The 27,442-nt window shown below is 39.6% G+C and overlaps 1 protein-coding gene across 4 annotated transcripts in view; it reads left to right on the top strand.

Annotated features, from left to right (window-relative positions):
- FAM13A (family with sequence similarity 13 member A) overlaps positions 1 to 27,442 on the top strand; it is a 282,246-nt gene that overhangs the window by 144,544 nt on the left and 110,260 nt on the right. The window contains exon 1 of one of the 4 annotated variants that reach the window (XM_082653010.1): positions 25,164 to 25,249. The exons of the other annotated variants lie outside the window; for them this stretch is intronic. The gene's annotated coding sequence lies outside the window, so the exon portion shown is untranslated. Of the gene's footprint in view, positions 1 to 25,163; positions 25,250 to 27,442 lie in introns of those variants that run through there. 4 annotated transcript variants of the gene reach the window in all.

Raw genomic sequence — 27,442 nt, 5'->3', positions numbered from 1 at the left:
TGCTTTCTAAAACAAGTTATTGGTTAGTTCATAAATTTGAGCTAGAAACAAAGAAGTGTGCCTGTGTTTAGTACACACACTCAACTTTCTCTAAATCTTTTCTTAGGGAAGTTTCCATTTTTCTCTTTAACAGTTTATTGGTTGCCTCAGTCTTAACCACAGAGGTTGGCAGTGTTGTATTAAGTATTTTGCTATGCCCTTGTTCTCTAAATATAGTTACTTTGGCTTACCAACACTTTTCCAAGGAATTGGCAAGAAGCATTCATCTGAGCTTTTCATAGTATTGATTTATTTTTTAGTTGCTCCTATTAAAAGAAAAAAAAAGACAATTCAGCAAAATCTATTCTTGTTTGACCTATGATCTGGTAAGTTTGATTTACTCTACACAACAAAAAATAAAGCAATTCTCTTTGCACCTCTTAATAAAATCATTGTAACATAACAGTTTTATACATAACAGTTTGATTTTATACATAACAGTTTGATTTTCAGCGGAGCTACCATATCAGTTAACAACAAAGATAAAAGCAAGAAAGAACCTTTGGTATGAAATGTCCAGAATGATGACGTGTCCTATGATTTTTCAACAACGGGTTTGATATCTAGGGCTTTGAGAAGTGATTTTGGCTAACAGTGTGTTCTTGATAACTTGGAATTATTAGAGTTTAGACCTTGTTCAGTATTTTTTCCCAGGTTGGCTGACTTTGATCTTCTTTCTTCTTAGTTGCAAATCTTAAACATAGTCCCATTGCTTCTTGAGATGTAATAGAAATGTGAATTTTTATCAGCAAGTGTTCATTGTTTTTCTGCTCTTCAGATAGTGGCAGTAGAAATAAAAGCATAAAGGAGTAACACATTTTAAAATGAGCATTCAGAGAGGAGCTCAGTATCATGTATTGCTTACTGGCTGACTTCTATCTTGGAACATTATTTATTTATGTGAATAACTTTTTTCTGTATTTCTGTAATTGTCTAAAATTGGCTTTGAGGATGTAATCATATAAACAATCATTTTTCTAGTCTTCATAGAATCTTTCTCTCATAATTAAAATGGCTTCATGAGAAAAGCTTAGGAATAACTATCTCTTGATTTTGTTAGAGCTCAGTGGAGCTGTTTTATGCTGGATTCACAGGCAAGGACAGAAGTGCTTAGTGAGAGGTTCACTTCATTCAATAAAGGCATTTAGCTAATCCATTTATATCATCTAAATCTGACATCAGCAATTTCCAGAATATTGTCAATAATTCTTTTTTGTAATCCAGCTGCTGGCATTACCAAAACTCACAGTAGACTGAAAGGCATAACTCCTAATCTGACATGCTGACTTCAAAGGAGTAAAGGCCTGTCCTTCTCCGCCGTGTAACTACAGTGCACAAGTTTGGTGGGTTAGAGGCACGCACAGAAATGAGGATATTGTTGGACAGATGCATCCCTTAGGCAAGGCTGGAACATTCCAGTCCCTCTCCCTACACATGATAATCTTATCTTGCTGCTTTTAAAAATACTGAGGAGAATATTTGTTTTGTCATTTACACAAGAACTAAACTGTAGGTGTTAACTCGGTTAGTAAACAGGCCACTTAAAAATTTTCCTGGAAGGGAAAGTTACACATCCATCCTAAAAAAGTAAAAGGAAAAGATCTGTATGTAAAGCTTAAGATGTTAAAATGATTTGAGGCTTCAAGGATAGCTATATTATTATCTATTTCAACCTGTGAAATAGATAAATGATTATTTTTTCATGTTACTGGCACTATACTCTATTATTACTTTCAGGATTTAATTTTAGAGCTTAAAGAAGAGGATTAATATTTTTAGTCTTTTAGATGTTAAACAATATTTATTGTAATGTTTTATTTGAAAGGTTATGCATTTCCTTAAATATGTGATTTTCTTAAAGGCCAAAGGAAAATTTCTACTTTTGTTCTATAAAGTCAGAGTGAAGACTCAAGAAAAACTGTATGTTGTATGATTCCATTTCTATGAAATGTCCAGAAAAGGCAAATTTATAGAAACAGAAAGTAGAGTTGTGATTGTCAGGGGGTGGGGAGCCAGGAAGGGACTGTATATGTACAGGAGATTAACTGTACATGCCTGGAGGGACCTTATTTAGGGGAATGAAAATATTCTAAACTGATTTATCGTGATAGTTAACACCACTTGGTAAAGTTACTAAAAATCACTGAACTGTGTACCTGAAAACGTGGGTTTTATGATATGTAAAATACACGTCAATAACACTGTTTAAAAAAATACAAACACAAAAAAAGTTGGAGTAAGGAGAAGTGCATATGCTTTACCAAGAAAGTCACTTGAGTGCAAATTGCTGAGATACCACTATTGTTATAAGTAAATGCTCTCTGCAGAGAATTGTGATTGCTACATTTTAAGAGAATTTGTTCCTTTGTACTTTCCATTGACTATGCCAGCATGGTGGCAGGAATAAAGGTCAGGTCCTCTTGAAATGCAATTCATAAGGAAAGAAAGGTAGAGAGGGGAAAAAGCTCTTTGTTTTTTCATCCCTGGAATGATTCCAGGTTGTGGTTTACTGTGCTATAATCAAAAGTTATTCAAGTGATCAGTATTTCAGGGAGACATAGAAACAGAAAGGAAAAGCTCCAACATCTTGGGAGTTCCACAAAGAAAATCATAGGTCCATTGTTCATAAAGCAGAAAAGTTACCCAGTATGCTTCTGTCAACAGAAGTTCATGGTCTCCTTTCCTGTAGGTAAGTGTCCTATAGACACATTGACAATGAAAATAAGTTTTGTACTTGGCTCTCACATAAAGAGATAACGCAAATAAGAGTGATTAAAATGCTTTCATTTTCTGTAATAGGAATAAATAAATAGCTACCACTATGCCAATCATTTACTTAAAATAATATGAAGAATATAGAATTAAAATGTATTTGCTTATGTTACAGAGGTGTTCCTAATTTGATAGATAAATGAGGGAAACGACAATAAATCTCTTTTCAATGTGTATTAAAAACAAATCGTTCCCTGGGATAGCATATTCTGCCTGAAAGCACTGTTGTATTCTGAAAGTTTTGTCTATGTATTCCATTTTTCAATACTTTAGAGTTACATGAGGAATACGTTCTTCTTAGAAAAGTTTCAAATACCACCGATAAGACTAAAGTTCCCCTTGACTGTCTTGCTCTACAATTCAAATTCCCTCCCCTCTCCTCCAGGAGATAACTGTTATTATGGGTTCAATTATATATTCTTCCAGACGTCTTTCAGCGTATTTACACAGGAGTACAGTTTGCACACTTTTCCACTTTTTAGGAAACAATTTTCATGATACTGAATGTATCGTGACGCTTCACGTGTTCCTGAAGTTTTCCAGTTTCCTGTATCGTTTCCTCCTACTGTGTCATTCCTTCCCTTTCCTTCCCACCTTGCTATTCAGTGGTACTCCCTCCTCTGTCTGTTGTCTCTTCCACAGCTAATCTAATTATCACAGAATGATAATACTCAAATCAGTATCTTGGCCCTAACTCAGTTCTAAGTTCCCAGGGCCTGCAGCCATCTCTTACTTCAGCCTTTACCATAAACTCACTGTGCCCAGACAGAACTCACGTGTTCATCTTTCCCTCCAGCTTTGCTATGTGTTGCATCCTCTCAGCCACTAGACTCAAACCTTTTATATAATAAGTCACCAAATCTTGTCAGTATTTCCTTTTCAGTATCTCTGACATCCTTTTCCCCATTTTCTCCCCCATGATCTCAACTGTAATTTAGGCCTCCCTCACCTTGTGCTTAGATAATTACTACATCTTCTGCGCTCCTCTAACCTACTGGATTTATTTTCTTCATACAAGTTGGTCCTATGCCTCTGTTTTCAACTCCTAACTCTATACAGTGATTTCTGGATCTATATCTCCCATTCAGAATCCCGCATTGTATGTCACTCTTAACTAGCAGACGTGTCAACTTATCCATAAGATACCACAGACCCTTCCCTCGCCCCCTACCCCATCCATAGCCAGCCAATCCCAGAATGCTCTTGGACAGTCTCACTGTCTATATTTGCCTCACTACTACCCTACTCCTTACCACGTCTGCAAATGCAAATGCAGATCATACTCCTTCTCAGAACTATTTAGTGGCTTACACGTGCCCAACCTACAAGAAAATCCTTTCTCTGTTCTCTACCTGTCTTTCCAGCCCCTCCTCCCTCCTCTATGGCTGCCTTTTTCTCATACTTACAGCCACCATATAACCCATACTTTCCATGACTATCTTGGTTTCAGGTGTATCCTCTTCAAGATTAAATCATGTGTCAGACTTTGTCTTGATATTTGCTTAAAAAATGTTTACAGCAAGATGACAGAATAGGAGGTGCCACGCCCATACCCCCCACAGCAACAATAACTTGGCAGCCGTCTGCAGACAAAAGTGCCTTTGTGGGAGTTTTGGGATCCAAGTAAGAGGTTGCAAGACTCCAGCATAGCCCAAGACTAAGGAAGGTCATTTTGAGAAAACCTACCCTCACCCAGGTGACAGGCTCACAAACCATGGTTCCATGATAGTGGCTACAGGCCTGGGAAAGGGCCCATTCCCCTGTGGACTCAGCTGTAGCCCCCTTTGGCCTTGGTTCCACCACCAGTACCACACAGGGGACCAGGGAGGAAACACGCCCACCCATGCCTTGGGTAACAGGTCCATGACCTCAGTCCCAACTGTAGACCTGAAGCAGCCTGTGACCTGGCTCCAGCCACTCTCAGCCTTAATCTGGAAATAATCCCTCCCACCCAGGGATCCAGCAGGAGTGACATTTGTCCATTTCCCCAAAGGCAGGCCTGCCAACCTCGGTCTGACTGAGGATTCTGAAGTAGCACTGTGTCTCGCCCCAGCTCCTACCAGCTGTGCTCCAAGACTAGTCCTGCCTACCCAGGGACCTGGCAGCAGACATGCTTCTCCAAGCCCCCAGAGGCAGGCCTGTTTAGCTTAGTCCAACTGTGGATTCTGAAGCAGCACTATGACCTAGCTAGCACCAGCGGCACTCAGCCATGGGCCAGCGGCAGTCCTACCCACCTAGGAACCTGGCAAGAGGCACATCCATCCATATACCCAGAGGCAGGGATACAGACCTCAGACTTGGTTGTGGACCCCAAAGCAGTCCCGTGACTCAGTTCCAGCCTCTCTCAGCAATGGTCAGGGGCAGTCCTGCCCACCCAGGACCTGGCAGGAACCCTCCCACAGACCTGGCAGGAGCCACACATCTGGTAACAGGCCACTGTCTGAGGACCCAAAGGCAGACCCTTGTCCCAGTGCCAGCTCTACTAACCAAGGTCCTGGAGGCAGTTGCACCATCCCAGGGAGCAGATAGGATCCACACCTGCCTAAGTCCACCAACCACAGACCCAGCAGCAGCCCTATGACATGGCTTTAATCCTGCTTAACTGGGATCCCAGAGGCAATTCCATCAGCTCAGGGACCTAAAAGAAGAATGTCTTTTCCTGCCGAAAACAGTCTGTAAAGACCAGAAGAAGTGTTTGCACCTTCAAATGCACAGATACAAGTACAAGGCTACACATATCATAAAGAATCAGGCAAATATGACACCACAAAAGGAAACCAGTAAAGCTCCAATAACCAAACCTAATAAGTGGAGATAGACACATTTCCTGAAAAGTATTTTTTTAAATCGCGTTCTAAAAGCTCATCATGGGACTTCCCTGGTGGCGCGGTGGTTAAGAATCCACCTGCCAATGCAGGGGACATGGGTTCGAGCTCTGGTCTGGGAAGATCCCACATGCCGCAAATCAATTAAGCCCATGCACCACAACTACTGAACCTGTGCTCTAGAGCCCGCGAGACACAACTACTGAGCCCGCATGCCACAACTACTGAAGCCCACACGCTTAGAGCCCATGCTCAGCAACAGCAGAAGCCACCACAATGAGAAGCCCGCGCACCGCCATGAAGAGTAGCCCCCGCTTGCCGCAACTAGAGAAAGCCCGCGCACAGCAACGAAGACCCAATGCAGCCAAAAGTAAATAAATTCATTTTTAAAAAAAAGCTTATTGAGATGCAAGAGAACATAGATAGCTAAATAAAATCAGGAAAACAGTACATAACAGATCAAGACATATAATAGAGAAATAGAAACCATAAACGTAATCAAACAGAAATCCTGGAGCTGAAGAATACAATGACAGAACTGAAAATCCAATAGAGACCTTCAACAGTGCAGAGTTGATCATGAAGAAGAAAGAATCAGCCAACTTGAAGATAGGTCATTTAGCATTAGCTGGAGGAACAAAAAAATAAAATGAAAAAGAGTGAAAAAATTGTGCAAGACCTAGAGGACACCATTAAGCAAATGAATGTTCACAACGTAGAAGTTCAAGCAGGAGAGAGAGAGAAAGGAGAAGAAAACTTATTTTAAAAAGTCATGGCTGAAAACTTCCTGAATCTTAAAAGGGATATGAACATTCCAGGTGAAGCTCAAAGGACCCCAAGCAAGATTACTCTGAGACATGTTATACAGATTGTCAAAAGTCAAAGACCAAGAGAGACTCCTGAAAGCAGCAAGAGAAAATACAATTCGTCGCCTACAAGGGAACCCTCATGAGGCTCTAAGTGGATTTTGGGGCATGATCCTTGTAGGTCAGGAGGAAATGGGATGATATATTCAAAGTGTGAAAGAAAAAACTGCCAACCAGGAGTACTATATCTGACAAAGCTGTCCTTCAGAAATGAAGGGGAGATGAATACATTCCCAGACAAACAAAAGCTCAGGGAATTCATCGCCACAAGACCTGCCTTACAAGAAAGGCCTAAGAGCGTTATTCAAATTGAAAGAAAAGGAAGCTAAGTAACCACATGAAAACGTACTACCCGGAGTTCCCTGGTGGCGCAGTGGTTAAGAATCCGCCTGCCAATGCAGGGGACACAGGTTCAAGCCCTGGTCTGGGAAGATCCCACATGCCATAGAACAACTAAGTCCGTGTGCCACAACCACTGAGCCTGTGCTCTAGAGCCCACAAACCACAACTACTGAAGCCCGCGTGCCTAGAGCCTATGCTCCGCAACAAGAGAAGCCACCGCAATGAGAAGCCCACGCACCACAATGAAGAGTAGCCGCTGCTCACTGCAACTAGAGGAAGCCCTCACACGGCAATGAAAACCCAGTGCAGCTCCCAAAGTTAATTAATTAATTAATAATAATTTAAAAATACTACCCAAAGAGATCCACAGATTCAGTGTAATTCCTATCGAAATTCCAGTGGTATTTTTCACAGATTAAAAAAAAAATCCTGAATTTTATATGGAACCACAAAAGACCCCAAAGAGTGAAAGCTATCTTGAGAAAGAAAAGCTGGAGGCATCATATTCCTGATTTCAAACTATGTTACAAAGGAATAGTAATCAAAACGGTATGCTATTGGTATGAAAACAGAGACATACCAATGGAGCAGAATAGTCAACCTAGAAATAAACCTAAGCATATACAGTCAACTAATCTTTGACAAGGGTGCTAAGAATACACAGTGGAGAAAGGATAGGCTCTTCAATAAATGGTGTTAGGAAAACTGGATATCTACATGCAAAAGAATGAAACTGGACCCGTATCTTACACCACACTTGAAAATTAGCTCAAAATGGATTAAACACCTAAATGTAAAACCTGAAACTGTAGAACTGCTAGAAGAAAACACTGGGGAAAAGCTCCTTGACGTTGGTTTTGGCAGTGATTTTTTTGATACAACTCTAAAAGCACAGGCAACAAAACCAAAAATCAACAGGTGGGACCACATCAAACTAAAAAGCTTCTGCACAGTCAAGGAAACCACCAACAAAAAGGGCAAACTGTGGAATGGCAGAAAATATCAATATTTCAATCTATATACCTAAGAAAGGGTTAATATCCAAAATATATAAGGAACTCATATAACTCAATAGCAAAAAAAAAAAAAAAAAAAAAAAAAAAAAATCCAGTTAACCCAATTAAACTGGGCAAAGGACTTGAATAGACATTTTTCCAAAGAAGACATAGGAATGGTCAGCAGGTATATGAAAAAGTGCTCAACATCACTAATCATCAAGGAAATGTAAAATAGAACCACAATGAGCTATTGCCTCACACCTGTTAGGATAACTGTCATCAGGAAGACAAGAGAGAGCAAGCATTGTGAGGATGTGGAGGAAAAGGAACCCTTGTGTGTTGTTCGTAGGTATGTAAGTTGGTATAGCCACATGGGAAAGAGTGTGGTGCTTCCTCAAAAAATTTAAAAATAGAATTAACATGTAATCTAGCAATCCCACTTCTGGGTATGTATTTGAAGGAAATGAAATTGGTATCTCAAAGAGATATCTGCACTCCCATGTTCATTGTAGCATTATTTATAATAGCCAATATATGGAACCACCTAAGTGTCCGTCAGTGGATGAAGAGATAAAGTCAACATGGTATAAATAATATGCCATTGTGTGTGTATATCCATTGCTTGTATATTTCTTGTGTGTGTGTGTGTGTGTGTGTGTGTGTATATATATATGGTATATGTATACACACATACACTCACACAGACGAGGGAAATTCTGCCACTTGAGACAACTTGGATTAGCCTGACAGACGTTATGCTAAGTGAAATAAGTGAAATAAGACAGAGCAAGACGAATACTGTATGATTTCACTTATATGTGGAATCTAAAAAGGTTGAACTCATAAAAGCAGAGTAGAACAGTGGTTGCCAGGGATTTGAGGTGTTGGGGAAAAGGAGAGATGTTGGTCAAAGGATAAAAATATTCAGTTATAAGATGAGTAAGTTCTGAGGATCTGATGTTTTGCATGATGACTATAATTAACAATACTGTGTTGTATACTTGAAATTTGCTAAGACAGTCAGCCTTAATTGGTCTCACCAGAAAAACAAAATTGTAGCTGTGAGGTGACGGATGTGTTAATTTGCCTGATTGTGGTAATCATTTTACAATGTATACACATATCAAATCATCACAGTTTATACCTTAAATATATGCAATTTGTATTTGTCAATTATATCTCAGTAATGCGAGAAAAAATTAAATAACCCTACGTGTAACATTTTTGTTTACATCACAGTTTTGTCAGGTGACCCTGTGAAAGGATTTTCAGAGCTGAAAAGTAATCTTGGATGAAGAAACTATGATTCTGCGAAGGTTATGCATTTCACAGATATTTATTGAGTTAGGTGAATTATCTAAGATTACATAGTTAATTGGCAGGCTGAGATTAATATATGTCTTCTGATTATTTTACAATTATTTCCTGCCTGTCTTCTACCTTGATTTACTTCACCCTTTCATGTCTTTATACTTCTCTCTTCAACCTGATTGTGACTTCCTGAACTAGAGGGACTGCATCTTATGTGGTGTTTTTGTATCCATGACAGTACCTAGTAGGTATATACTTAGCTGCTCCTGCCATAGTCATTATTCTTGTAATATTATTACACGTGCTCAATTTGAATTTCTACTCTCGTCCTCTTAGCTGACGTTGAGGTCTGATTCTAAAATGGTGGAATTTTATGTGTTAATTCTGTTTTTTGTGGTCCTTGGAAAGTGTTCCTTGGGGATTTTGCACTGGCCACCCTTGAAAATGCCACAGAATTCCAGGCAGCTGTGCCCTCTCATCATCCCCACTTAATCTCTGTGCCGTCTCCCTACGGGGGCTCTGGCCCTGATGTTGCATTTCTATCAGTAATGTGCTGCTTATTTATGTAGGAGAAGTTCGTTGTTTTATGTGGCTCATAACATCTCTGTGCAACTCTCTGCCCTTGTAGCAGAAATCATGTCTTGTGATGTTTGCCAAGTGACACGTCATATTTTAGTCACATTACAACAGTAAATCTCATAAGATTCAGGCTTCCAATGATATTAATAATGAATCAATATTCAACAATATTAACTGTACCCATTGTATTTCAAGATATCTAATCTGTTAACTCCGGCAATCAACTATGACTTTCTGAGGTCAAGCCAGCAACAGAAAGCAGCCATAATTATCCTGTGTTTGTACTTCATAAAGGGCACTCCAGTTACTTCCTGAACATCTGTTTGTTCCCCATAGTGTCTCACTCTCTGCTACTTGGAAAAAGGTTTCAGAACTTTTAACTGAGTAGTGAAGCTGAATTGAAATTAGGATTCTTAGCTACAAGATTCATAACCATGTCATGTACAGTATAATTTGAAAAATTACCAAATGTAAGTGTGCTGCTGAGTCTTTAAGGTTTCCTCCAATAAGTCCCACATGAGGAAAGGAAAGTTTAAAACCACCTTGTGAAAAGCATAGTGGTAAGTCTCGCCACACAGTTCACCTACAGAGCTATTATTTTCTGAGGTATTTACGCTCCCTGGCCTTCGTAACAAAGATTAATAGAAAACTAGGTTTGAAAAAGTCCCCAGGGTCCCAGACTAGGTTAGAAAAAATATCGAATTCCATTTCTATAGATAGTTTCCTAATCTATTCTTAACACCACTAGCTCCCATGATAAATATTCCAGGGTCATCTTAGATAAACTATTTCATATACGTTGAATAACTATTCAACATATTTTCTAGTGTTTAATTTCAATCTCCCTTTATTCCTGTAATTTAAAATGAAAGTCCCTGATATTTCTCCAATTATTTTGATTATTAAAAAAACAATTTACCTATTCACCAAGGTCTGCCACTCAATACAATTGCTCTCTTCAAATTTTGGCATTTCACTGGAATGCAAATTTCAATTTAAAAGTTTTTTCTGAATTCCATTTATAGTATGAGCAGTTGGTAAGGGAAGGTAAGTCATGGTAAAGAAATTTATTATCATGTTTGCAGATCTTTTTTTTTACACAAATTTAAGGAGTTATTTTTTATCGTTGACTTGGAAGTATTTTTGATACCAGTTTTATTTTTTTAATATTTACTTATTTGGTTGCACCAGGTCTTAGTAGCGGCAGGCTGGCTCCTTAGTTGTGGCTCGCCAGCTCCTTAGTTGCAGCACATGGGCACCTTAGTTGTGGCATGCAAACTCTTAGTTGCAGCATGCATCTGGGATCTAGTTCCCTGACCAGGGATCAAACCCGGGCCCACCGCGTTGGGACTGCGGAGTCTTATACACTGCGCCACCAGGGAACTCCCTGCAGATCATTGCTAGTAACATGTAAATCACCAGAGTATATCTGGACGACTGTGGTCTTAACTGAATTTATTTTAGTAATTCAAAGTCAACAGCTTCTTATTGGGCACATTCTTTGTACTGCACATTTTGCACTGGGCCCTGAGAAGTCAAACAGAACTAAGGCACCATCTCTAATCTTTCGGGGTCTCCTAGTCCATTAAGTGAGGCAAACTTATACATGGTTAAAAATGATAAAAAATGCAGAAGGTTTTATTTTTTTGTCACTATAACTTTTTTTAACATCTTTATTGGAGTATAATTGCTTTATAATGGTGTGTTAGTTTCTGCTTTATAACAGAGTGAATCAGTTATACATACACATAAGTTCCTATATCTCTTCCCTCTTGTGTCTCCCTCCCTCCCACCCTCCCTATCCCACCCCTCTAGGCGGTCACAAAGCACCGAGCTGATCTCCCTGTGCTATGCAGCTGCTTCCCACTGGCTATATGTTTTATGTTAGGTAGTGTATGTTAGGTAGTGTATATATGTCCATGCCACTCTCTCACTTTGTCACAGCTTACCCTTACCCCTCCCCGTATCCTCAAGTCCATTCTCTAGTAGGTCTGTGTCTTTATTCCCGTCTGGCCACTAGGTTCTTTACGACTTTTTTTTTTTTTTTTTTTTAGATTCCATATATATGTGTTAGCATACGGTATTTGTTTTTCTCTTTCTGACTTACTTCACTCTGTATGACAGACTCTAGGTCCATCCACCTCACTACAAATAACTCAATTTTGTTTCCTTTTATGGCTGAGTAATATTCCATTGTATATATCTGCTATTTCTTCTTTAAACATTCATCTGTCGATGGACACTTAGGTTGCTTCCACGTCCTGGCTATTGTAAATAGAGCTGCAATGAACATTGTGGTGCATGACTCTTTTTGAATTATGGTTTTCTCAGGGTATATGCCCAGTAGTGGGATTGCTGGGTCATATCGTAGTTCTATTTTTAGTTTTTTAAGGAACCTCCATACTGTTCTCCATAGTGACTGTATCAATTTACATTCCCACCAACAGTGCAAGAGGGTTCCCTTTTCTCCACACCCTCTCCAGCATTTATTGTTTGTAGAGTTTTGGATGATGGCCATTCTGATCGGTACGAGATGCTATCTCATTGTAGTTTTGATTTGCATTTCTCTAATGATTAATGATGTTGAGCATTCTTTCATGTGTTTGTTGGCAATCTGTATATCTTCGTTGGAGAAGTGTCTATTTAGGGCTTCTGCCCATTTTTGGATTGGATTGTTTGTTTATTTGTTATTGAGCTGCATGAGCTGCTTGTAAATTTTGGAGATTAATCCTTTGTCAGTTGCTTCATTTGCAAATATTTTCTCTGATTCTGAGCGTTGTCTTTTCGTCTTGTTTATGGTTTCCTTTGCTGTGCAAAAGCTTTTAAGTTTCATTAGGTCCCATTTGTTTATTTTTGGTTTTATTTCCATTTTTATAGGAGGTGGGTCAAAAAGGATCTTGCTGTGATTTATGTCATAGAGTTCTGCCTATGTTTTCCTCTATGAGTTTGATAGTGTCTAGCTTTACACTTAGGTCTTTAATCCATTTCGAGTTTATTTTTGTGTATGGTGTTAGGGAGTGTTCTAATTTCTTTTACATGTACCTGTGCAGTTTTCCCAGCACCACCTATTGAAGAGGCTGTCTTTTCTCCACTGTATATTCTTGCCTCCTTTATCAATGATAAGATGACCATATGTGTGTGGGTTTATCTCTGGGCTTTCTGTCCTGTTCCATTGATCTATATTTCTGTTTCTGTGCCAGTACCATACTGTTTTGATTACTGTAGCTTTGTAGTATAGTCTGAAGTCAGGGACGCTGATTCCTCCAGCTCCATTTTTCTTCCTCAAGATTGCTTTGGCTATTCGGGGTCTTTTGCATTTCCATACAAATTGTGAAACTTTTTGTTCTAATTCTGTGAAAAATGCCAGTGGTAGTTTGCTAGGGATTACACTGAATCTGTAGATTGCTTTGGGTAGTAGAGTCATTTTCACAATGTTGATTCTTCCAATCCAAGGACATGGTATATCTATCCATCTGTTTGTATCATCTTTCATTTCTTTCATCAGTGTCTTATAATTTTCTGCATAGAGGTATTTTGTCTCCTTAGGTAGGTTTATTCCTAGATATTTTATTCTTTTTGTTGCAGTGGTAAATGGGACTGTTTTCTTAATTTCACTTTCAGATTTTTCAGCATTAGTGTATAGGAGTGCTAGAGATTTTTGTGCATTAATTTTGTATCCTGCTACTTTACCAAATTCATTGATTAGCTCTAGTAGTTTTCTGGTAGCATCTTTAGGATTCTCTATGTATAGTATCATGTCATCTGCAAACAGTGACAGCTTTACTTCTTCTTTTCTGATTTGGATTCCTTTTATTTCTTTTTTTTCTCTGATTGCTGTGGCTAAAACTTCCAAAATTATGTTGAATAATAGTGGTGAGAGAGGGCAGCCTTGTCTTGTTCCTGATCTTAGTGGAAATGGTTTCAGTTTTTCACCATTGAGGATGATGTTGGCTGTGGATTTGTCATATATGGACTTTATTATGTTGAGGAAAGTTCCTTCTATGCCTACTTTCTGGAGTGTTTTTATCATAAATGGGTGTTGAATTTTGTCGAAAGCTTTCTCTGCATCTAGGGAGATGATCATGTGGTTTTTCTCCTTCAATTTGTTAATATGGTGTATCACATTGATTGATTGGCATATATTGAAGAATCCTTGCATTCCTGGAATAAACCTCACTTGATCATGGTGTATGATCCTTTTACTGTGCTGTTGAATTCTGTTTGTTAGTATTTTGTTGAGGATTTTTGCATCTATGCTCATCAGTGATATTGGCCTGTAGTTTTCTTTCTTTGTGACATCTTTGTCTGGTTTTGGTATGAGGGTGATGGTGGCCTCGTACAATGAGTTTTGGAGTGTTCCTCCCTCTGCTATATTTTGGAAGAGTTTGAGAAGGATAGGTGTTAGCTCTTCTCTAAATGTTTGGTAGAATTTGTCTGTGAAGCCATCTGGTCCTGGGCTTTTGTTTGTTGGAAGATTTCTAATCACAGTTTCAATTTCAGTGCTTGTGATTGGTCTGTCCATATTTTCTATTTCTTCCTGGTTCAGTCTCAGAAGGTTGTGCATTTCTAAGAATTTGTCCATTTCTTCCAGGTTGTCCATTTTATTGGCATAGAGTTGCTTGTAGTAATCTCTCATGATCTTTTGTATTTCTGCAGTGTCAGTTGTTACTTCTCCTTTTTCATTTCTAATTCTATTGATTTGAGTCTTCTCCCTTTTTTTCTTGATGAGTGTGGCTAATGGTTTATCGATTTTGTTTATCTTCTCAAAGAACCGACTTTTAGTTTTATTGATCTTTGCTATCATTTCCTTCATTTCTTTTTCACGTATTTCTGATCTGATACTTATGATTTCTTTCCTTCTGCTAACTTTGGGGTTTTTTTGTTCTTCTTTCTCTAATTGCTTTAGGTGTAAGGTTAGGTTTTTATTTGAGATGTTTCTTGTTTCTTAAGGTAGGATTGTATTGCTATAAACTTCCCTCTTAGAACTGCTCTTGCTGCATCCCATAGGTTTTGGGTCGTTGTGTTTTCAGTGTCGTTTGTTTCTAGGTATTTTTTGATTTCCTCTTTGATTTCTTCAGTGATCTCTTGGTTATTAAGTAGTGTATTGTTTAGCCTCCATGTGCTTGTAATTTTTACAGATATTTTCCTGTAATTGATATCTAGTCTCATAGCATTGTGGTCAGAAAAGATACTTGATACGATTTCAATTTTCTTAAATTTATCAAGGCTTGATTTGTGACCCAAGATATGATCTATCCTGGAGACTGTTCCATGAGCACTTGAGAAGAATGTGTATTCTGTTGTTTTTGGATGGAATGTCCTATAAATATCAATTAAGTATATCTTGTTTAATGTGTCATTTAAAGCTTGTGTTTCCTTATTTATTTTCATTTTGAATGATCTGGCCATGGTGAAAGTGGGGTGTTAAAGTCCCTTACTATGATTGTGTTACTGTCGATTTCTCCTTTTATGGCTGTTAGCATTTGCCTTATGTATTGAGGTGCTCCTATGTTGGGTGCACAAATATTTACAATTTTTATATCTTCTTCTTGGATCGATCCCTCGATCATTATGTAGTGCCCTTCTTTGTCTCTTGTAATAGTCTTTATTTTAAAGTCTATTTTGTCTGATATGAGAATTGCTACTCCAGCTTTCTTTCGATTTCCATGTGCATGGAATATCTTTTTCCATCCCCTCACTTTCAGTCTGTATGTGTCCCTAGGTCTGAAGTGGGTCTCTTGTAGACAGCATATGTATGGGTCTTTTTTTTGCATCCATTCATCCAATTTATGTCTTTTGGTTGGAGCGTTTAATCCTTTTACATTTAAAGTAATTATCAGTATGTTTCTTCCTATTACCATTTTCTTAATTGTTTTTGGTTTGTTATTGTAGGTGTTTTCCTTCTCTTGTGTTTCCTGCCTAGATAAGTTCGTTTAGCATTTGTTGTAAAGCTGGTTTGGTGGTGCTGAATTCTCTTAGCTTTTGCTTTTCTGTAAAGGTTTTAAGTTCTCCGTCAAATCTGAACGAGATACTTGCTGGGTAGAGTAATCTTGGTTGTAGGTTTTTCTCCTTCATCACTTTAAATATGTCCCTCTGCTCCCTTCTGGCTTGCAGAGTTTCTGCTGAAAGATCAGCTGTTAACCTTATGGGGATTCCCTTGTGTGTTATTTGTTGTTTTCCTCTTGCTGCTTTTAATGTTTTTTCTTTGTATTTAATTTTTGATAGTTTGATTAATATGTGTCTTGGTGTGTTTCTCCTTGGATTTATCCTTCATGGTACTCTCTGTGCTTCCTGGACTTGATTGACTATTTCCTTTGCCATATTAGGGAAGTTTTCAACTCTAATCTCTTCAAATATTTTCTCAGTCCTTTTCTTTTTCTCTTCTTCTTCTGGGAACCCTATAATTCAAGTGTTGGTACATTTAATGTTGAACCAGTGGTCTCTGAGACTGGCCTCAATTCTTTTCATTCTTTTTTCTTTATTCTGCTCTGCGGTAGGTACTTCCACTATTTTTCTTCCAGTTCACTTATCCGTTCTTCTGCCTCAGTTATTCTGCTATTGATTCCTTTTAGAGAATTTTTTATTTTGTTTATTTTGTTGTTCATCATTGTTTGTTTGCTCTTTAGTTCTTGTAGGTCCTTGTTAAATGTTTCTTATATTTTCTCCATTCTGTTTCCAAGATTTTGGATCATATTTACTGTCATTACTCTGCATTCTTTTTCAGGTAGATTGCCTATTTCCTCTTCATTTGTTTGGTCTGGTGTGTTTTTACCTTGGTGCTTCATCTGCTGTGTGTTTCTCTGTCTTTTCATTTTGCTTATCTTACTGTGTTTGGGGTCTCCTTTTTGCAGGCTGCAGGTTCGTAGTTCCTGTTGTTTTTGGTGTCTGCGCCCAGTGGCTAAGGTTGGTTCAGTGGGTTGTGTAGGCTTCCTGGTGGAGGGGATTAGTGCCTGTGTTATGGTGGATGAGGCTGGATCTTGTCTTTCTGGTGGGCAGGTCCACGTCTGGTGGTGTTTGGGGGTGTCTGTGGACTTATTATGATTTTAGCCAGCCTCTCTGCTAATGGGTGGGGTTGTGTTCCTGTCTTGCTGATTGTTTGGCGTAGGGTGTCCAGCACTGTAGCTTGCTGGTCGTTGAGGGAAGCTGGGTGTTGGTGTTGAGATGGAGGTCTCTGGGAGATTTTCGCCATTTGATATTATGTGGAGCTGGGAGGTCTCTTGTGGACCAGTGTTCTGAAGTTGGCTCTCCCACCTCAGAGGCACAGCCCTGACATCTGGCTGGAGCACCAAGAGCCTTTCATCCACACGGCTCAGAATAAAAGGGAGAAAAAGTAGAGAGAATTAGTAGAAGTATGAAGAAAGAAAGAAAGAAAGGAGGGAAGGAAGGAAGGAAGAAAGAAAAGTCAGGAAGGAAGGAAGGAAGGAAGAAAGAAAAGTCAGGAAGGAAGGAAGGAAGGAAGGAAGGAAGGAAGGGAAATAAAATAAAATAAAGTAAAATAATATAAAATAGTTATTAAAATAAAAAATAATTAAGAAAAATATTTTAAAAAGTAAGAAAAAAAAACAGATGGACAGAACCCTCGGACAAATGGTAAAAGCAAAGCTATACAGACAAAATCACACGCAGAAGCACACACATACACACTCATAAAAAGAGAAAAAGCGAAAAATATATATACCTTTGCTCCCAAAGTCCACCTCCTCAATTTGGGATGATTCGTTGTCTATTCAGGTATTCCACAGCTGCAGGTACATCAGGTTGATTGTGGAGATTCAATCCGCTGCTCCTGAGGCTGCTGGGAGAGATTTCCCTTTCTCTTCTTTGTTAGCACAGCTCCCAGGGGCTCAGCTTTGGATTTGGACCCGCTTCTGCGTGTAGGTCTCCTGAGGGCGTCTGTTCTTCGCTCAGACAGGACGGGGTTAAAGGAGCAGCTGATTTGGGGGCTCTGGCTCACTCAGGCCGGGGGGAGGGAGAGGTACGGATGCGGGGCGAGCCTGCGGCGGCAGAGGCCAGAGTGACGTTGCACCAGCCGGAGGCGCGCCGTGCGTTCTCCCGGGGAAGTTGTCCCTGGATCCCGGGACCCTGGCAGCGGCGGGCTGCACAGGCTCCCCAGAAGGGGGTTGTGGAGAGTGACCTGTGGTCGCACACAGGCTTCTAGGTGGCGGCAGCAGCAGCCTTAGCGTCTCATGCCCGTCTTTGGGGTCCGCGCTTTTAGCCACGGCTCGCGCCCGTCTCTGGAGCTCCTTTAAGCAGCGCTCTTAATCCCCTCTCCTCGCGCACCAGGAAACAAAGAGGTAAGAAAAAGTCTCTTGCCTCTTCGGCAGGTCCAGACTTCTTCCCGGACTCCCTCCCGGCTAGCCGTGGTGCACTAACCCCCTGCAGGCTGTGTTCACGCCGCCAGTCCTCTCCCTGCGCTCTGACCGAAGCCCGAGCCTCAGCTCCCAGCCCCACCCGCCCCGGCAGGTGAGCAACCAAGCCTCTCGGGCTGGTGAGTGCTGGTCGGCACCGATCCTCTGTGCGGGAATCTCTCTGCTTTGCCCTCCGCACCCCTGTAGCTGCGCTCTCCTCCGTGGCTCTGAAGCTCCCCCCTCTGCCACCCTCAGTCCCCGCCCGCGAAGGGGCTCCTGGTGTGTGGAAACCTTTCGTCCTTCACAGCTCCCTCCCACTGGTTCAGATCCCGTCCCTATTCTTTTGTCTCTGTTTATTCTTTTTTCTTTTGCCCTACCCAGGTACGTGGGGGGTTTCTTGCCGTTTGGGAGGTCTAAGTTCTTCTGCCAGCGTTCGGTAGGTGTTCTGTAGGAGTTGTTCCACGTGTAGATGTATTTCTGATGTATCTGTGGGGAGGAAGGTGATCTCCACGTCTACTCTTCCGCCATCTGGAAGCTCCTCCTGCAGAAGGTTTTAAAGTGACGTAGTAGATGTGCTGTAAAACCAAAGAGGACTTCTCATTGAATGAATTTCAAGTCATTCAAGGCCTTTAAAAATCTGGCTCATCCTACATTCTTGACTTACTTTTCCACAGTTCTTTATTGTATACCCAGGCTACATTGCAACGACATTGTTCAAATGTCCCAGTGGTTTCACATGTCTGTCTCTTTGCTAACGTGTGCCCTTTATCCGGAGTGTCCTTGTTCCACTGTTTCCATGGTCAATTTTCATCTCCTCTAGGAAGCTTCCACTAACTCTTGCCATTTCATATAATTGGAATCACAGAATATGTGTCCTTTTGGATCTGCCTTCTTTCACTTAGTGTCCAATTTGGAGGTTCATCTATATCATATCATGTATCAGTATTTCATTCCTTTTCATGACTGAATAATGTCCCATTGTATATATACACCACATTTTTTAATTCATCAGTTGATGGACATTTGGGTTGTTTTTACTTTTGACCTATTACGAATAATGCTAGTATCAATGTTTGTGTGCAAGTCTTTCTATGGACATGTTTTCAGTTCTCTTGGGTAAACGTCTAAGGGTGGAATTTCTGGATCATAAGGTAACTCTGTGTTTGCCTTTTTGAAGAACTGATAAGCTGTTTCTCAAAGTGGCTGCTTCATTTTGCATTCCACCAGCAATGTATGATGTTTCCAGTTTCTCCACAACCTTACCAACACCTGTTATTGTCTTTTTTATTAAAATCATCCTGCTGGGTGTAGAAGAAAGGTATCTCATTGTGGTTTTGCTTTGTATTTCCCTAATGAGTAATGATAGTGAGCATCTTTTCATGTGTTTGTTAGTCATTTGTATATCTTCTTTGGAGAAATGTCCATTCAAATCCTTTGTCCATTTTCAAAAGTTGGATTGTCATTTTGCCGTTGAGTTGGAAGAGTTCTTTATATGTTCTTGATACTAACCCTTATCAGATGTATGATTTTCAAATATTTTCTCATTCTGTGGGTTGTCTTTTCACTTTTTTGATAGTGTCATTTGAAGCACAGAAGTTTCTTATTTTTATGAAGTCCAATTAATCTGTTTTTTTTCTTTTGTTTATGATTTTGATGTCCTATCTAAGAGACCATTGCCTAATCCAAGGCCATGAAGATTTACGTCTATGTTTTCTTGTAACCGTTTTATACTTTTGCCCTTGTGTTTAGGTATTTCATCCATTTTGAATTAATTTTTATATATGGTGTGAGGTACAGGTCCATCTTCATTCTTTTGCATGTGGATATTCATTTGTTCCAGCACCATTTGCTGAAAAGATTGTTCCTTTCCCATTAAACTCTTTTTGGTTTCCTTGTCAAACATCTGAGTCTGATGTTAGAAAAACAAAGCTAAACCTACCAGCTCTTTTCTTCTCTCACCACCTTTGTTTTCTAAAAACATGAACTTCAGTTTAGTAGAGAAATAAGCATGGCTTAGATTTATAAAATCTTACAGCACAATCCAAAGATTTTATCCTGTTTCACACAGTGATCAGGAATGCCTATTAGCCTCCTACCTCCCAAATCTACCAGTGTATCTGTACCTGTTACCCTTACACTCTGCCTTCTCTCCTGTCTCAATGGATGAACCAAATTTGTACCTCTCTGGGGTCAACCCTTGTGCTGGTACTCTGAACCCCATTCTCTCTCACGCACTCCAGGACTAAGTGAAAATAATCCCTTCCGTCCCCTATGACATCAATTTTGCCCTTCCAGATTCTTCCCATCAGCATAGAAACATTTTATAATAGCTCTCAATATTTTTGAATCCTGCCTAGAAACAATATCCCTCTTCTCTTTTAGAGCTCTGGGAAAGGATTATATGTACTTGCTGTCGTTATAGGCTTTCTTCACATTCTTTCTTCACCCCACACACCACTGAAATTGTTCTTGTCAAGGGCACCAGCAGTCCCCATCTTGCCAAATCTAAAGGTCAGTCTCCTGTTCTCATCTTACTCTTATCTCTCAGCAGGACTTGCCCCAACTAATGACTCTGTTTTGAAGCACTTTCTTCACTTGGCTTCTGTAATACTACACTCTCCCGGTTTTCCTCTTGTCTTATTGGACCCCCTTTATTAGTCCTATTTGCAAAATCTGTCTTCTTTTCCAAGACCTCTCAAAGGTAGAGCACCAGAAGGCTCAGTCCTGTGACCTCATCTCAAGCCGTGCTCATCTTGCGTGCTTTCATCCAGGTCCACGGTTTTGAATACCATCTTTATTCCTATGACCTCCAAAGTTATACCTCCAGCTCCAGCCCCTCTGTTATATTAGAAATTATTATATCCAGTTGGTAGGACAAGTTACTTAACTTTGGGGTGCCCCCCAATGCAACGTGAAAATGTGGAGCCCTCTGTTAAAAATTACTGAGAATTTCAAGATGACAACAGCAGAGCGTTAAACCAAACGTGGGGCTTTCTGAGTGTAGGCCCTGTGAAACTGCAAATTTCATATACCTATGAGGCCAGCCCTGCCTATTGGCTACCTGACAAGTATACTTGGATATTTAATGAGCGTATCACACTCAATCTATATGAAACAAAACTCCTAGTTTACACTTCTGCCTAAAAAAAGACAATCCCATTTCTCCTCAGGTTTTCCCCCATCTCAGTAATTTGTACCATTCACCCAGTTACTCAGGCCAAAAATCTGTGATTCCTCCACTTTTCTCAGCCAGTCCATAAGCAAGTCCTATTGGCTCTGCCTTCAAAATCTATGCTCAAACATCTGGAATCTAAATTTCCACAGTCTCAAATCATCATCTCACAGATAATTTTTCATTACAAAGAGGAAAGGTTCTTTTACAATGGAGAAATCTCACAGTCACTGCTTGAACCAAGTGATTAAACTTATCATCGTGGTTAAAAAATAATAAGATAAGCATAAAAGTATTTTTGAGGATTAGAAATGTCACAGAAATATATTACTGATTATTAAATGAAAATTAATGTTATAAAACAGTATGTTGTAACAGTATGTTATACTGCATGGTCCTATATTTTTTGTTGTGGTAAGATATACATAACATAAAATTTACCATTGCAGCCATTTTTAAGTTTAAGGTTCAGTGGCATTAAGCACCTTCACCTTGTCCCATCTTTATACATAATTATACATATGATATATAAATAGAGAAGAATGGAAGAACATAGAATCGTATTAAATACCGGTTATGTAAGTGATGAGATTGTGCTTGACTTTTACATTCTTTTTCTCTGTATTTTCTAAATTTTCTGTGTGAGCGTAGATTGCATAGTTTGCAGTAAGAAAAATGTTTTTTTCTGTCTTTTAATTAAAGGATGACATATGTCTCACGGAAGACATAGTAATTTTCAGATTTTAGAGAAATCATATAGAGTGACAACTGAACTGCTTTTGGACTTGACAGTTATGGTTTCACTCATTCAAGAGCATAAAATCCCCTGAGTAGGGGAATCGGAAAGGGCAGCGTATGAGTAGCCCAGAAAGGCTGAGTTTTTTGATTTGTTTTAATTAATTTATTTAATTTATTCATTTTTGGCTGCATTGGGTCTAAATTGCTGTGCGCGGGCTTTCTCTAGTTGCGGTGAGCGGGGGCTACTCTTCGTTGTGGTGCGTGGGCTTCTCATCACGGTGGCTTCTCTTGTTGCAGAGCACGGGCCCTAGGCACGTGGGCTTCAGTAGTTGTAGCACGCGGGCTCAGGTTGTGGCTCGTGGGCTCTAGAGCGCAGGCTCAGTAGTTGTGGCGCACGGGCTTAGCTGCTCCACGGCATGTGGGATCTTCCCGGACCAGGGCTCGAACCCATGTTGCCTGCATTGGCAGGCGGATTCTTAACCACTGCGCCACCAGGGAAGCCCAGAAAGCCTGAGTTTTGTTTGGACGACTGGGTATGGGTTCAGGAGGGGGATTCCAGGCTAGGAGAAATGCCTGAACAGGAAAAAAGTGGACAGCAGAGCCTGACAGTGGGCAAGCGCAGCTCAGCCTGCCTGGACCTCCAGTTTGTGTGAAGGAGAGAGTGATAGTGTGTGTGGATATGGAGGAGTAGAAGGGCCCTGTCTGTGTAGATTTATGTGCCATTTATGTGCCATAAATTACAGCTAATTGTCTTCCCTGTGTAGAGTTTGAATTTTACTTTGTTAAGCTATGAATAGCAATCAGAGCTTTCTGATATTATTAAAGCGGCGTTTTGGGAAGGTCACTTCTGTACAGTTGGAATTTGTGGTGAGAAAGACCAAAGACCAAACCTAATATGAAAGCTATCATCTAGAGGTTGAGTAATAAAAATTTTAACTAGGGGGAGGGGTGAAGGAAATGGAAAAGAATAGGTGGTGGTAGTGAGCTCACTGAGGGTAAGAGAGGCAATATTATCTCATTTAAGCTTCTCTTAGTAACAGAGTATCCATTCAGCTATCACTTGGTTTGGCCAAACTCAGTACCATCTATCTGTTTTACATAGAGTGATCTGAAGTCTAGGCTGACGTTATTTCTAGCGTTACTCATATTTGTCCAAAAATATTTCACTAGGTTGTTTCCAGACTCTTCGAATTGGATTGACTTACATTTCAGTGTTGTCTTCCTGAAGCAGCATTTTGGAAACTTATTATGGAATTATAACTCACTTTTCAATGTATTTTTTCACCTATTTAAATAATGAATGAACTGCGTTGGCTATTTGGAGGGGACCATTGCTTTTATTAGCTTTACGTATTTATTTATAAGTCTAGTTTATTTCCTAATTTATTTGAAATTTCTTTGTCCAATTTGTATATCTCCTCACTAAAATTCAATGAGGAAAAAGTTTTCGGATTCATTTATGAATTCTAATATCTACACATGAATTGCACTAGAGAAAGAAGATGTAACACATATGCAGTTATTTAATGCAGTGGGTCCAATTCTCTGAAACATTGAATTTAAAATGGTTTTTTATTTTTTTTAATTTTTTTTTTTGTGGTACGCGAGCCTCTCACTGTTGTGGCCTCTCCCGTTGCGGAGCACAAGCTCCGGACGCACAGGCTCAGCGGCCATGGCTCACGGGCCCAGCCGCTCCGCGGCATGTGGGATCTTCCCGGACCAGGGCACGAACCCGTGTCCCCTGCATCGGCAGGCGGACTGTCAACCACTGCGCCACCAGGGAAGCCCTAAAATAGTTTTTTAAATCAAATCATTTAAAATGCTCTAGAGATGTTGACACTTTAAGGCACCATTACTCTGATTTTTTTAATTTAATTTTTTTATTGAGCTATGGTTGATTTACAGTGTTATATAGTTCAGGTGTACAACATAGCAGTTCAGAATTTTTATAGATTATACTCCACTTAAAGTTATTGTAAAATAGTGACTATATTCCCTGTGCTGTATAATAATATATCCTTATAGCTTATTTTATACATAGCAGTTTGTACCTCTTAATCCCCTACCCCTATCATGCCCTTCCCCCTTCCCTCTCCCCACAGGTAACCACTAATTTGTTCTCTATGTCTGTGAGTCTGTTTCTGTTTTGTTATATTAATTTGTTTGTTTTATTTGTGTGATTTTTTTAATGTGACCTATTTTTGGTGATACAAATAATCACTTTCCTTTCACTTTCCTTCTTAATATATTTCCACTTATTCATTTATTGAGTTGCTTGAAAGCAAAGCATGCCACTTGAAAGTAAATTAATTTTATCAGGCAGTGTATTGCCATTGAGAGATTTTGTGCTCATGCTAAGTATTTCGTATCTCAGAAATTTGAAGAGTTTATTTTATGTTTGCGGGATACAGAGTCAGCTGTGATTACCAATCGGTTACCATCTCACACTAACCCGTTTTGACATTTCTCTAAGGAAGCCCCGCTGAAGCCTGCTTCTCCCCTGCCAGGAAATACCATTTAACAGGGTGAAAGGTCACTGGGACAGTCGAAGGCAGCTGATCTCAGGTGTGGTAGCAGCTGTTGTGTGGGACATGACTTATTTTGTGAGAACAGAAACACTATTATCTGGGCTCCTGAGGGAGATTTGGAGAAAGTCATGCCCAGGGAATCCCATTCCAGGAAACTGTGCTCAAGCATTTATTTATTGGCAGTGATCACTAACTGAGATTCCATCTGGCAAAAATGTGGATTTTTCACTGTCCCAGAAAGTTGGAGAACAATTATGTAAGTTGTTTCAAAGAATTTATTTTTAACCATTTTTTATGAAGAACTTGCAGTCCCTCTGTTGTTAGAAGAAATTCACTTTTTTAAGAAAAAAAATAGAGCTTCTGTATGAATTTCTATATAACCGTATTTATGTGCCATAAATTACAGCTAATTGTCTTTTTTATTAATTTTTATACAGTTTTAATGATCACACTCCATTTACAATTTTTATAAAATATTGGCCATATCCCCTGTGAGTATGTACTGTAATTACTTGTCTTTTGATCTGAAATCATTACTCAGTCTTTCTGGCGAAGGTTTTGACTCATATTGGGAACACTGGAATCAGTTAGTGAAATCAAGGAGTCAGTGGGGTGGAAAGAGGAACCTTGAGTAGTGCCTCTCTAGCTCTGGAGGACTTTCAGCCTTGCCTCACTGTTTGCCACCTTCTCCTCTGCCCCCAACGGCGGCTCTGCAGGATTTTAGAACCTGAGTAAGTGAACCCTGTGTGCCATTGTAGGCTCCACCAAGGCCAGTCAGATACGTTTTAATGAAATAACCGCATACACCGTTTTAAAAGCAAGATCCGTCATTAGAATTAAAGAGGTGTGTCTTTGGAAAAACAGTTATATAATTTCTATCCCCATGGGATTTTTTCCAGTAGTCTTCTAACATACACTAAATAAGCCTAATAAATAAGTGAGGAAAGGTGTTAATTATGTTGATTTTATTAGTTATTTTTCTTTGGGCCTTCAGTAAAGCGAGCATCTGCATTTCTGCTGTGACTGAAGAAAAATCGTTTACCTAACTAGAAATTCCGTATTCCTATTAGCATGAACCTGTTTTAAATGTCACAGTTTTGCTTTCTAAAATAAATCTTTAATGAGGTTTTATAATAATTCTTTGAGTTAAGAAATACTGTAGGTTTGTGTTTTTTTTACATGAAAACAACTGACGGCCTACCTGTCAGTTCCATATGTTCTTAGAGGAATACAATTAAGAATACAATTGAAAACTTGATTTTCCATCTTTTCTATTTCTTCCTCTTTCCTTCAACACCCCATGGCAACCATTTCTTCCCCCGCTGCAACTACAGCTGGCTTTTACCGTTACACAGCACACACACTACACACAACACACACACACACTCTCTGACTGTTGGCTCAGAGTAGCAAAAGAGGTTTGTTCTGGTCCACTGTATGTCTTTGGTTCAGACAGCCATTATTAGACTGTATAGACCTTATTTAATATATATGCACTCATCAAAATGTAAAACTCAGACCAAAAGAAAGGATTCTTTGTTTCCTATAGCCAGTTGATAATGTGTGTTATTGATGGGTGAGTATAATACTTTATCATCTTTAAAAGCTTTCGTATGGTGGAAATGCTGTGGCATTCAGATACTGGCTTCATGTCATCCACTTATTAGCTGCGTGCTCAAGTTAATTTTTCATTTCCACATCTATGAAAATGAACACAGCATAACTTCTCAATAAGTGCTGGTTGCCTTACATATACCACCCTTTCAGTTCCTTCTCCCCCCGACTCTTTTTTTTCTTTTTTCTTTTTTTTTTGCGGTACGTGGGCCTCTCACCGCTGCAGCCTCTCCCGTTGTGGAGCACAGGCGCGGCATGAGGGATCCTCCCGGACCGGGGCACGAACCCACGTCCCCTGCAACGGCAGGCAGACTCTCAACCACTGCGCCACCAGGGAAGCCCCCCCACCCCGACTCTTTTATTTTTGACGTTTGCTGCTGTCAGTGATGATGATGTCCCCTGATGAGCCCTGAAATTCACTAGTGTTCTAACCCAGATTGCCAGAGAGCAAGTTTAGTCAGGACCTTTGCAGCAGTACCAGGATATCTAAATTATATGTCCCTGAAAATCCTGGCTCTGTGGTTATGAAAATCCTGTCCGATTTATTCATTACCATTTATGAATACTATGCGAGCATCTTGTGGAAGGTTTTGTTTCTTAGTGCAATTTATAGAGATTGATAAAAAAATATGAGGAAGAAACCTTGCCTGAGAAGCGCCTTCTTACCAAACTTGTAAGAAAGAAATTATTGCAGCATACTTTTTCTTAGCAAACAAATCGATCTGATGTTAAAACGATATATGAAAACAAGTTAGTGTGGCCAAGAAATGTTCTTGGTTCTGTGGTTGCTTCAAGTTGATGTTGAAATTAAAACAAATGAAGCCACATCATTTTTGGAGCAGTTGTTGCTCTTGATAGCACAAGTGTAAGTTCATATTGCCAAACACTTGGCATCTGCTGAAGAAGTTATGTAAGAAAATTAGAAGTCTGCAAGCCAGCTGAAGTGTAGAAAAGGAAATAAACTAGAGAAATTGGATCATGTAGAATGCTTAAAAGATTTTGAAAGTTTTGGATAGAATCTTACTTTTTGCGTCTCTGTGGTTGCACATCAACGTATAACCCCAATAGTTTATTTCTCTAGTCAGTTGTTGGTTATCATTATCCTTCATTTGAAACTCCAAGAGGTGTCTACTTTATCTTTAGTGTAGGCCTGCAATGGGAAATATTAAAAAGTGGGTAGAAATGTTGCTTGATAAGTTAAAATCTAATTAAAGGAACTGTGCTTCAGTCTCCGGTAAAGAGTGATCGATGTATCAGTTCATTCAGTCAGCACTTATTGAGGGTCTGTTCTGTGTAATGGCTGCAGGAAA

The sequence above is a fragment of the Grampus griseus genome, assembly GCF_964374135.1.
Source record: "Grampus griseus genome assembly, chromosome: 4".
NCBI classification, from domain to species: Eukaryota; Metazoa; Chordata; class Mammalia; order Artiodactyla; family Delphinidae; genus Grampus; species Grampus griseus.
The sequence above is the reverse complement of the archived record's forward strand: the minus strand, read 5'-3'. Positions and strand labels throughout refer to the sequence as shown.